We start from the raw sequence: 13305 nt of genomic DNA, 5'->3' as shown, positions 1-13305 counted from the left end.
CACTGGGGCTATGGCAAATGTGAAGATTGACAGATTGGGCTTTTGTGTAAGAGATCAGCAAGTGGAAAGAAAATCAAGGAGAAAGAGAAGTACTTATGTTCTTTTAAGAGAAAACTAGACAGAGAAAATCAGGAGGTAAACTCAAGTAGTTTTGCCTCTCCTAATCACAGATACTTTGTCAGTTTCCTCTTTAATTACGTGGAGATTATAATAACAAGAATAGTGGATAATGACAGGTTTTGCTATATACCAGAAAAACTTTTATTCTTTAATAGTGTTCACAGAGTTCCTCAGTATGACTGGACATAAATTGCCAGGGAAAAGAAGGTGATAAAACCCATAGCTACTGGACATAAATTGCTAGGGAAAAGAAAGTGATAAAAGTTAAAATGCAGCATTGAAAAATACATTCTTGTGGGTTTTTCCTGAGGAAATATGATGACAGATACCTCCCTTTGTGTCTTGCCTATAAAATATTTCCATACTCTTAAAATATAACTACTTACCTTTGTTTCTCCATAACTGATCTTCATTGAAAATGAAGTTTAAGATACTTTACATGTGTAAAACTAGTGAGAAATGAGAGCTAGCTAGTATTATATACTATTGCACAACTCCATTAAGCCCTTCAACAAACCAATTTACTGTTCAACACATGTCCTGAGAATAACTATATCTGTGTATAATAGCTGAGTGTTCCTGCACCAAGCCCCAGATAACAGCTGCATATCCTGAAACTGTCCAATAAAACCCCTAAAACTGAGCAAAAACATTATTAACACAATGGACAAAGAGAACTTGGAACACTGCTACAAGACAAATTTCAGCAAGAGAGCAGTAAGTGTGTAAAAATACTATATATATGAATTACAATTATATAGAGAGTCATAAATGAATAAGGGATGAATTTTATGACCCAAGGCATAAACCACCAATGCATTTGCTAGAGGTGGGAAGAAATACCCAGCTGAGGTGTTGTGGAATTACACATTCCTCTGAAGTTCACTCAAGCTGCTTTCATGGACAGAATGGGAAAACATTTATCTCATGTGTCTAACAGTCTTAAAGCTGGACCTGGCTTTTTTAAAGACCTCCATTTAGTTTTGTGTGAAACCTTTTGGGAATCATTGGACTTCTTTTCATTTAGAAAGCTCTGTCACTTCCCTATATGATAGGAAATGTAATACATTAGTCACACAATCTCTTTTTGCAAGGAAACTTTTTCTGCTTCCTGTCGAAACATAAGTTTTCTGATTCTGTGATTTCGTTAATAGATATTTTGTGACTTCCACAGTCAGGTTACTTTTGCTAAAGACCTGAGCATATTCTGATAATACTTTGGTAAAAGAATAAAATAACAAGTTAGATTGGGAAGAGATGGAGGAAGCCAAAAAAGGGAGGAAACCATCTGCACGAACATTGCTCCTCAAATTGATTTGCACATAAGGGTATGGGAAAAGGGAGAAGGTGCTGAAATAAATAAAAGATTTGGAGGAAGAGAACCAGCAATTCAAGACATAACATGTTAAAATGAGAGGCTTTCAAGGCAAAGGATCCAGGTCAAGGAAGGGATAGAAATCCTGCTACTGGGGACAACTTCTGTTTTGCTACACTGTACAACAGTGCCCCGTAAGTAAAAGCCCTGTGTTAGTATTCTGTCAACTGGCAAGGCTTCCACCGAAATAAATGGGACTTTATGATTCCCAAAGGTTTCTCTGGCATTAAAAGAGTACATAGAGAGCCCTAATAAGGACACAGGCAGGTACTTCCTTTGTCTCCCTAGTTCAAGTAAATCATACCCTTTTCCTATTTAGGTGTGTATCTTCTTCCTCTTTTGAGACTACAACTCAGATTCCTCAGTGGGACTAGAATATGAACTTCTTTCTGCCTGTCTCCTTCTCTGACCTTTTTCACCTCTCCTCTGAGGCAGAAGTGGACCTGTACGCAGAACTCAAAAGACTTACTGCTTCAAAGAAAGTTATCTTGATTATCAATGTCGCATCTGGACACAAGATTGCAAACTCAAGTTATATAAAGAGCCTGATCTATATTGTTGCACCTGCTCTAAATACCTGTTCACAGATGCATTGAGGAAAGGCCACAAAAGCTGTCGGTCTGGAAGGCTGCTCAGATCCGATGCCACGCACGCTCTGCAGCATCAGGTGCACAAGGGTGAGCCCAATATTCATCTGCAGCAGGCTAAAGTCAGCAGTGTCATGAATTCTAAGGAAAACAGGTATCTTGGTATCTTCCAGTGTGTTATGGTATTAGTCAAAATCCGGCCCTCACGTCAGTCCAAGGGAATGTTGGCCAAAGACAACTTGTGCAGAGCCAGCTCTGTGATGGAGAGTACAGAGGCTTGTAGCAATTACAGGCATGGAATCCTTCCAGCCACTTTCTTTAGGATATGAAGAACACTAATTATATTTAGATCCCAGGTAGCTGTAAGGCACTTGTGTTGCAGAAGTGTCTTTTTAGTATTCTTTATGCATCGTTATTGACTATCTTTTTAACATTGGAATGTTTGTTTAGGATTTCTGGAATAAGGGAAAAAAGGTCGCTTCTGTTACTGTTTCAGGAATCGTCATTACCTTCTGACAGTCAGTGTTAGAATTCAATGTCTTGGCTTTGCGAAGCTTTTGTGAGAGTCTCTACATGGAATGTTGGAGCACATTGCCAGCACATTTCAGTGAGGTGGCAGCAACAGCAAAGATCTATGACATAGCTGAAGTGGTTTTTTTACACAAATGTGCTGGCCTAGAGTTTGCTGTGGTATATCTATGGAACCTCTATCTACAGCTATGTTTCTTTCTCATCACTGTTAATGTAAAAAAACCTTTCCATAGCCAGAGAAGCATTTCATTTTAAATGCACTTTCATTCAAAATTGCCTCCTTCTTTCATGCTGTAATCTCGTCAACCACTGCCTTCTTTACATTGAAAATTATTTGTCTCTAAGTAGAAATTATACTGCTTTTGTCCTGACACAAATAACTGAACAGTCAAGAACACAAGAAAATATAAAAAGAAATGGCAATTTCCCAGACAGACAATTAAGTAGCATAGCCTGTTTCTTTCTTCTGAGTCATGTGAATTTAAATTGTCAGTATTGTCAAATGTCACTGTCAAAAGCTAAAGGGACTTTTCAAATACTCAGGTTTTTTAAAGTGCATTCAGGATCCTTACTATTTTAGTTTTTTCTGCTTTCAGTTTTAAAGAAATTTGCAAGCCTATGTAGATCAAAAGGGGAAGAGTGAGTCTGGAAAGGTAATCTTGATTTATGGTGTGATGGGAGTGTATTGTAGCCTTCCAGAAGGCTTCTGTCCTTGTTTCTAAAAGGTCAGGAAAGATCTATTTTCATTTTGTGTAGTATTGTGCATTTTATTTTATTTGTTTATTGAATTAAAAATTTCAAACTGTACTCACATGAATGTTTTTAATGGTATCCAGGAGAGTTCTTTTTTGTCTGCAAAGGATTTCTTAGTTCCTCAGTAAAATATTAAAAGAATCAAAATTCTTGCAGTTTTAGCAAAAAAACTTACCCCTGGTGACTAATAAATATTTTGTGTTTGTAAATCTGCCTGGAACAAGACTTTTCTTATTTCTATTGTATCAAAAAGACCCACTGTTTCTCCTCTCCCTGTAGGAATCTTTAAGGGAGTTAAACCCCTTTGACATCCATTAGGTGATAAGTACTTAACTTGGTTAGGCTCCTTTGAAATCCTAGCCTTACATTCTGAAAGGCTGACTGAAACTGCTTTTTGCAGGAGTAATTAACTCTCTAGTGCCCAGCCTTGGAATTTACAGTGAGCTGGTGCACAAAAGCCAAAGGAGACCCAAGATGAAAACGTATTTACTGGTCATTAAACCCCTAAGCTTAGTAAGTTTATTCTTCTCAGGAGTTCCCTGGTGTTAAATGCAGACACTCTTACTTGATTCAGAATAACTTGGCTTGTATTTCACTTTTAGGATTTGGAGATGAGATTATGCTTGTGCATATACAAGCATATTCAAGGACATACAAGTACAAGGCATCTTTCCTCTCGCATCTTTTAAGCAATTAATAGTGTGTGTTTCTTCCGTTCATTTTAATGTAAATAAAATATCATTAAGTAAAATCTAGAAAATTATTTCCTGAAGCTTTGGCCCTAAATCAAAATTCAATAGCTGATCAAAGGACGTGATCTTTCTGCTGAAAGTCCAGCAGATTTGTTTTGGAAGTTTACCTCAGAGAAGAAAAAGGATAAATTAAAACTGGGCAGAAACTTCATAGATTAGCAAAGGATTTGTTTTCCTAGACAACAGGCTGTGGACCCGGTTAAAAAAAAAAAAAAAACAACAAAAACCAAAGCAAAAACCAAAACAAAAACTCAAACAAAAAACCCTAACAAACAAACAAAAAATTCCAAACAAAACTCCAAGAAGTATGAGGCTAAATATACAGAAATATACTTTCTAAAAGTCTCGAAGATCCTGAGCTGAAAGTGTTTTATATCTCTATTAGATTTGTATTAAATCACTTCCAAGGATTGACCCAGATTCAGATGATTTTCTGATTATTTATATAAATATTCTATATACATAAAGAAGCATGAAATATGAAAAGCTATGCACATTCACAGTAAAACAGGATCTATATTAAGGAAATTTATAATTTTACATTATAATAAGTGGCAATTATTTGTATTTGATAGACCAACCATATTTATACCTACGTTAGATAGAATGAAGGAATATTATTAGGAAGAGCAGCTAAAAAAAGATAAAAAAGAAAAACATAAAGGGAATAGAAGTAATAAAGGGAGATAAGAAGCAGGCTGTGAGCAGGAGTGTAAAATCTCTTACATGTGTATTCAAACACCTTTAGGTGAAAGTATCCCCTGTCCTCCAGGCTGGCCAGGGAATAGCCGTGTCCATTGCTTCAGTGGAGCTAGGGGAGCGATAATAAACTTGGGGCAGGTGATGCTCTGCTTGGGGCAGGAGATGCTAAACTTGGGGCAGGTGATGCTCTTCTTGGGGCAGGAGATGCTAAACTTGGGGCAGGAGATGCTCTGCTTGGGGCAGGAGATGCTAAACTTGGGGCAGGAGATGCTCTGCTTGGGGCAGGAGATGCTCTGCTTGGGGCAGGAGATGCTCTGCTTTGGGCAGGAGATGCTAAGCTCTGCTTGGGGCAGGAGATGTTTGTACTGCTGGCCAGGTCACTGCTCCCATGTGGGGGCTTTCAGAGATAAGACTTCACCTTGCAATCAGTGGCTTCACAGTCTGTGAACCCATGACAGATGCCTCCCTCCATGGGTGCTTGCAAGATGGAGCAAAGCTCCATGACAAGGCTTTCTTACCCATCTCTTTTCTTCTATTCATGAACAGTCACTTCAGCCCACACATTCATGGGCTCTGTAACTCTGTCTTCTCTGAGGCACCCTTGCCTGTGCCTCACTGTCCTGCATCTTCCCAGAGCACAGCACAAAAGGATTGAGAATGGCCTGTGCTGGGAGATGTTGGTGGTCCTGTGAGGAACCTGGGTGCTGTGTCTCTCCTAACCAAGTAAATTGAAATATTCAGACTTGGGAAAGACTGAAATGAATGATCAAAAACTTCTTTGTAGACTGAATGTGATGGTCCCATGGACCATGAGTTCTGGACAAGGGAGAAAGCCTAGTGGAATCCCTCATCCAGTAGGATTTGGTTTTAACTTTGTAATTTTTCTTCTAGAGACTGGTTACTGTTCTCCCCAAACTGGATTGCTTTCAGACAGCTTTTATCTTCTCTGGAGCCTGGCTTCAAGCAAGAGCATTGGGAACATTCATCTTTGGTCCCTGTTTTACATGTTTTGGGAGTTTGTTCTGCTATGAGTTTAAGCACTGTTAGAAGGAAAACAAAGATCCTTTGTCTTTTGTAAGAGTAAGGCTTTTGGAAGAGTGTGGTCTTATGTAATTTTGTAAAAATCTTAGAGATTTTTTCTCCTGAGCTTGTGCCCTACCTTATGGCAGCTGTCAGGACAGACAGTATTGAGTTGGGGCAGAATGTAGAATTCTGATTTCTCAGAGAATCCTTCTGCTTCTTGCTGCACCAGTCTGGTAGGTGAATGGAGTGAAACAGCATCCTTTATATATTATAAAGTAGAGCACCTTTCAAATGTATGTATGAAGTTGGATCAAGATGGTTATTTAAGGGCCTTAATGAGATAATGGAATGACTCTTGGATGAAATTTATCACCCAAGGACATTCAAGGCCATTGTGTTGTGTGATGACACTTAAGTAAATGGCAGAGCTTTATGCCTCTGGGACAGTCCTTCGATGTGATCTAATACATTAGTTTCAACGTAGCCAAAGACATCCCAATTATTTCGCAGTACAGTAGAACAGTTTTGATGCTTGCTGGTTGATTTCTTGCCAGTATTTGACTTTTAAATTGCAAAAAACCCCTCCAGAATCATTCTTTGAGTCATTCGTGCTGTTTGGCTTGCCAGAAGTTAGTTAACATCTTCTGCTTCTCAGCCAAGTGCTACTTCAAACCTACTGTACCCAGAATGGTGCATTGTTGCTGTAGAATCCCAGAAGGAGATATTGTGTATCTCTCAAACACCCATAGATGGCCGTGGAGCCAACCCAAGTTATGTGGTAACGGATGAGGATTGTTGATAAAAACAAGGAATTGCTGGTAAGAGCATGCTGTGAGAAAGAACAGGATGTGGCTGCAGAAGGGAACACACACAGCAAGGGCAGCACTTTTGGGGACAATTGTCCTTGTCCTGGCTCCTGGGAATAAGCACAACACAGCACAGCATGAATGAGGCCAGGAAGTGGGCATGGGCTGTAGGGGGGATCAAGACCACCCAGGACCCCCAAAACCTCCAACTCATTTCCAGAAAGGTCTGAAAGAACTTCCTTCCTTCCTTCCTTCCTTCCTTCCTTCCTTCCTTCCTTCCTTCCTTCCTTCCTTCCTTCCTTCCTTCCTTCCTTCCTTCCTTCCTTCCTTCCTTCCTTCCTTCCTTCCTTCCTTCCTTCCTTCCTTCCTTCCTTCCTTCCTTCCTTCCTTCCTTCCTTCCTTCCTTCCTTCCTTCCTTCCTTCCTTCCTTCCTTCCTTCCTTCCTTCCTTCCTTCCTTCCTTCCTTCCTTCCTTCCTTCCTTCCTTCCTTCCTTCCTTCCTTCCTTCCTTCCTTCCTTCCTTCCTTCCTTCCTTCCTTCCTTCCTTCCTTCCTTCCTTCCTTCCTTCCTTCTTACCAAATTACACCTGCTTGAATCCCTGGACCAAGCCCCCAAGTGGTGCCTCTGTCCCCTCGTGTTTGCCTCTCCCTGAGTGCTGCCTCAGGGATAGCCTGGCTGGTGAGGTAACAAAATCAAATTTACCCTTCACATTTCACCTGTGGTTTTGTGGTTGTTCCTGAGTCTTGCCTGTGCCAGCTGACACACTCAGGTTATAAATGTTACCTGTCCATTTAGGTTCTTTAGTAGCACCTATCACAGACATACCCAATCACCTTTGCATACATTCTCTCTCTTTCTCTCTCATGCTTTTTTCCTAAGGGGAGTCAATGGTACCTGTCAGTATTGCTCAATTTAACTAAAAGGCTGAGTATAAATTATCATTCTCAATCATAAATTCATCAATAGTATTGGACTTTTTTGATTAAACAGATTTCATTTCTGGAGTGCTTAATAATTGTGAATAATAAATATATGTATCTTAATCCTATCAGTGATTCCAGTGTCTTTGTATCTCCAGGGAATGCCAGCCATAAAGAAGCCAAAGCTGTCCAATGTTCTCCTGTTTTATTCTGGGGTACTGCTCATTTTTCAAAAATAAATGCTTGAGTGACAGAAAGAAACTGAAGCCAGATTTACTTTCTTCTGCTACTTGCAAGTCTTGTTTGAATTCAGGATGATCCACTCTTTCACAATAAGATTATTGCATAACTTTAGGTATGTGATTGCCCCATGTATTTAAGTCAAAAAGTATCTATTTTGGTAATGTTCTTTTACTTCTGTTCTATTGCAAATGGTTGGGACTTGGCAGCCTCAGATCTCTTTTTAACTTCTACTGGTTTAATGTATTGATTTGTGTCCTTCCACTGCCCAAAGTCCCGGGTGTTTGTAACACCAGGGTTTCCTTTAATAAATCATGTTCTCAAAGATGCAAAGAAATAAGACACTCTTGATTCACCTATATTGTGACACAATATACATTACTAGGAAAAATCTTTTGTTTGTGCTGCCTCAGATACTGAAAACTCTAGATTTCTGTGATTAAAAATAAGAAGGCACAGAAATTGCATTCAGTGCTGACTCATTCAAAGTAAAAATTCCTTTGACAGTTGTTCCTATTCAGAAACACAAACAAATCTAATCTCTTAACAAAAACTTCACAAATAAGTATTGGTTTGTAATAGATCATGTGATTGCCTTACAGACAGTCTCTGCTTAGAAGTGTGCTGGAAATGCATGCTGAGAGTCAGCTATTCTCTGACCGAGAACAGCCAAGCACATCAAAGAAGCAATATGCCATTTACATTAGTGGGTGAGTGGATTGCCTCTTTTCCTGACTATGGAGGGCAGAAGGAGCCAAGTATTACCTTATTCAAGCTTGTTGGTGAAGTCAGCATATATACATATATGTCTATATATATAAATCTAGTAGCTGGCACATATTACTACAGCAACTTAATGAATCTGCAGTTGCAAATCAGGAATTTATTCTAGGTAATATTACTCCTAAATCAATTATTAAAGTTTCACTAACTCCACCTGTTTAATCTGACCTGACGTATTTCATGCCTTTGTAATATAATTACGGTTGTGTCACCTGCATGCCATGCTGGAGACATCATGGTAGATGATTGTGTGGGCTTGGCAGTCCCATGGGAAATTTTAGCATCTTGAAACTGTTCAATGTCGTGCTCTCTGTAGACTTCTTGTCATTTGGTTTCTTAAAAAAAAAAAATATGTGCTTCAGTACATCTTTCACTGAAGTCTTCATCTCTTTCCAGACTAAGAGGCAGCACTGAGTGAAAACAGAGCTTTATAATGCTGCTTACAGTTACAAACAATGTTTCCATGGAATTTACTGCAAAGGAGAAATAAACTGAGAGGGAATGTGTGATGCAAATGCAAAATAAATCACAGCATACATTTGTGAAATAGCAATATGTGACTTAAAGTACCATCTTTGCTGATGCATCTCCTTTACATAATTTCGCAGTCAAACTGCCATTTTAAGAAAGGGTAGAAACTCTTTGTTAGCTTCCTGGAATCAAAATGCTTGCAGTATTATTAGCATAATATAGCCGGCCATGCTGTGTAATGGCCATAAAAATTATTCTGGCACCTGCCAATTTCTGCACCAAAATTTAAACATTTGCTTAAACTACACAAGAGGCATAGAAATGTGCCCAGTTCAAACTAAAGGTTAAAAGAAAATTTTCAAATCTATGATTACTTCTGTAACAATTTTATTAAGTATTCCTGCTTCTCATGTGCAATGGTTCTTTTATTGTTCAACGTGCCTTAAACATGCTTTCCATACCAACAGTCTTTATTAGTGAATAACAGGGTTTCCAGGGGACATACATAGTTCAAATGCATGCCATTCTACAGTGCACTGCTAAACTGAGAAAGCATTTCTAAAGCTTCTACTTTTTCTGTATGACTTCTGTATGACTTGCCTTTTTTTGTTCTTTTTTTCCCCCCCTTTTTTAATATAGGACCACTTTGTAGGTTTTGCCTGAGAAACATGGGAAACTTTTGCTTGCTAGAAAATTGCAGGCTTATCTGAGAGATTATAGATATCTGAGAGATATATTCTGCTGCATAAAATGTAGCAGAAGAAAAGAAAGTGAATGGTGTGAAACTTCTCTTGTGTTCACCTGATTACATTCTGTTATTAACTAATTAAATGCCCTAAACATCCATAAGGCTGTGTTAACTGGGAGGCTGCGAAGGAAATATTGTATGATAAACCACTTACAAATGGCTTTTATAAACCTTATCAGCAACAAGTCAGGCATACTGATAGTTCTCTTTTCTTACTTCTTTTTCTCCATAATGCACCTGTGTAATATGTAATGGGGACAGATTCAGCTGGAAAGCTCAGTGCCAACCTAATGACCTGGATTTTCCACTGGCTTTATCCTAGCTGTACTCATGTGTATGCAAAACTTGAAATGCCACCAGGGGAAATCCAGCAGTTCTTTAGCTCCTGCATCATCTCCAGCATTGTAATCAGGTCCAAAATTTTTGCAGCTAAAAGGGGCCAAGGCTTGGAAAGGTCAATCACAGACACAATCACTGTGTCTGTCTTTTTGAGGGGGATTAGAAGAATGAGATTTTGAGGGGGATTAGAAGAATGAGATCATCTTCTCATTTTAACTCATCTACCTTAGGTCCCAAATCGATGAAAAAGGACAGCTGATAAAGTTTATCTCCATTTTCACTGTGGCCCATTCCTCACACAGAGCTGGCTGAGCTGTTCACAGAACAGCTGTTTCAGGAACAGCCCGGCTTGATGTCAGTACAGAGCTCCACAGCAAATTAAAATCAAGGTGGGTTTACTTCAGGTGTGCTGCAGACAGCAGCAGAGGGATTTGGCAGCTATGCTTAACACACCCTTCTAGCAACCCAGTTCTTGTGCAGGAAGCCCCCAACTGGTATTTGAACATGGCAACTACAGCCTAGAGATCTCATGTTAATGCAGAACTGAATCAGTGATATTTGGTTTTAATGCAGTGCCCCAGTTTAATTCTGGGGCAGATAAGAAAAAAACAGAACAGTTTCATTCAGCAACAAACAAAATTCCTGCTACTGAGAAGGTGACTTCTGGTGGTCCAGTAGACTTGTAATTCCAATCACCTGAGCTGCCAGATCCGAGTTTGGCTGTGACCTTGAGTTACTCTGTCTGTGCTGGTACTACCACGCTGTGAAGGAGTTTTCCTCCTAGAAACTACCCCCCGAGTTTTTGTCAGCATGGCTAAAAATCACCCCCCACAGTTCTGCCTAGAGAGCCATGGAGGATGTCTGGTACCTTTATTGATGAAGGCCTGGCAGAGTTCAATCCAAGGAGTAACTCTTCCTCAGAAAAGCTGTGTTAGCTGTGGTGCCTTGTGCCAGTTTCAGCCATAGACCAGTTCACTCCAGAGCAAACAGCCAGCCTGAGCTGAAAGAAGAGCTGGGGCTTCTGAGTGAATAGATTTAAAGCTGGAAAAACACTCGCATTATGAGTCAAATGAACTCTGCTGTAAAGAAAACTGAGAGAGGCAAAATGTCACTCAAGAGAAAATACACTGGAGTTCAGTTCTGGGAGGAATGGAGACCATAATATGAAAGGTCCCCTTTTGTTTGGTGTTACTATTATTTTAGTAGAACATAGAGACTAACAGACCATCAGCAAGGGGAAGGGACAAACTTGGGAACGGGGGACAGGGAGCTGTATGGCACATTGGTCATCCAGGTATTTAGGCTACATTGTCACACTAATGCAGCTCTCAGATCGCCCATGCCCTGACCTTACCCTGTGATGTTTGTCCAAAAATCTTTTCTTTCTGTCTCAGCTATTTCAGAGGGCCCAAATGCTCCATCAGAGAGGGGAATGAAAGGTGAACATGCAATAACATCATCATTCCCCTGCTTGCAGAAAACTTAACAAACCTCGTTTGTTGAGGGTTACAGTGTAGTTGTGCTGTAGCTCTGTGTTTTTAATGAGAAAAACAGTCTCATTTCTAATCTATCTAACGTATTTCTGATCCTTCTCCACGCTTGAGCCCTGTAATTGGGGGTTGGAATACCTGGAAAGCTGGTCCCGGTTACAGGCACACATAGTGACAAGTAAATGATTACATTTTCTCTATCCCCACCTCTGAGCTGGGGATTTTCCACTACAGTGTCTTTGCTAAGGGAAAGTTTTAAAATGGTAGCAGAGGCTCAAGCTGTCTGATTTTAGTGCTGATAGAATGGTACTTGATTTGCTTGACTAAGGAAGCTGCTGGCAAAAAAATGTTACAATTGGCAATTTACTTGTCTCCATGCATATTTTGGCTCCATATCAAGTTTCTAAGTGTTTTCCAGACAAGTGCAGAATAATCAGCACATCTGCCATGCAGGCAAATGTAAAGCTGATGAAAATATTTTATTTATAGAAGCTAATGCAAAAATGTAATTTGATGCGTTACAAATGTCAATTCTAATACTACTAATTAGAGCTATAATCTCATTGGGGAATTAAAAGATTTTTTCATTTACTGAGACTGTGTTCTCTTTTTTAAAATTCAAGTTTAGAGCTTAGAGCATCAGAAACCTTTCCCACACATATAATACTAAACACAGGACATCCTATAGGTGTAAATATTTGAGACTTATTCCCCTTCTCACAGTCAAATATATAAGTTTAATGAAATGCCTTCTGAATGCAGACCACAAAATGAAAGATGGAAGCAGTCTGCATTACTAAATTACTGAAGATAATTTGCCTTATATTTACACTTTTACAAGCAATCTTATTCCTCTTTCTAATGGGCAATGTATATTACTCTGCATGCTACAGATTTATACTATATACCATTTTGCATAGGCTATGCAGGGTGTTTTTTGAAAGTCAGTTATACAATTAATTTGGATAAATATATAGCAATCTTAAATCATACAAAAGTATTTCTAGTCTGACCTGACTTTATTTTTTCATCTTAAATACATAAAGTAAATAACACTGGTAGGATATTATTCAGTGCAAGAAAATATATCATATTGTATTGCCAGCAGACTTCCCATCCTAAAAATAATTTATAAACTTCAAGTCAGAACAAAGTCTAATTTAAATGAAGACTTGGAAATCATAAGAAAAGAATTCTGATTAATTCTAGTTTAACAAATCACTCCAAGTAACAAAGCTTTTCAATGCATATATATCTATATACATAGCATAAGCTCAGATTTAAATCCCATTTATTTCAACAGGACCTAAGCATATGCTCAAATTCTTTGCTGAATTTCAGCTACAGTATGGCTGATATGTAAAGCCAAAATACAGTATTATATACAGTAACTGACTTTTTGATTTCAGTATTCCTCTTCAATTTAACTTCCAAAATTCATCCTTAAAAGGGTTGAGGATTTAATTTTTCTGCTGCCACTTGTGACTAAGTTGTAACAGGGTTGTTGTTAACAGCAATTTAAAGGATAATGATTTATGGAGAGGAGGTTACTAATTCTAACTAATTAAGAAGCATAAAATGACAAACCATGAGATCACTCCTCCTGAGTGACTGGATAGAAATCTAATTTCTTTCTGTCAAATCCCCAATATTAGTTGAGAATTTT

This window comes from Ammospiza caudacuta, chromosome Z, assembly GCF_027887145.1.
Source record: "Ammospiza caudacuta isolate bAmmCau1 chromosome Z, bAmmCau1.pri, whole genome shotgun sequence".
Classification (NCBI taxonomy): Eukaryota; Metazoa; Chordata; class Aves; order Passeriformes; family Passerellidae; genus Ammospiza; species Ammospiza caudacuta.
The sequence above is the reverse complement of the archived record's forward strand: the minus strand, read 5'-3'. Positions refer to the sequence as shown.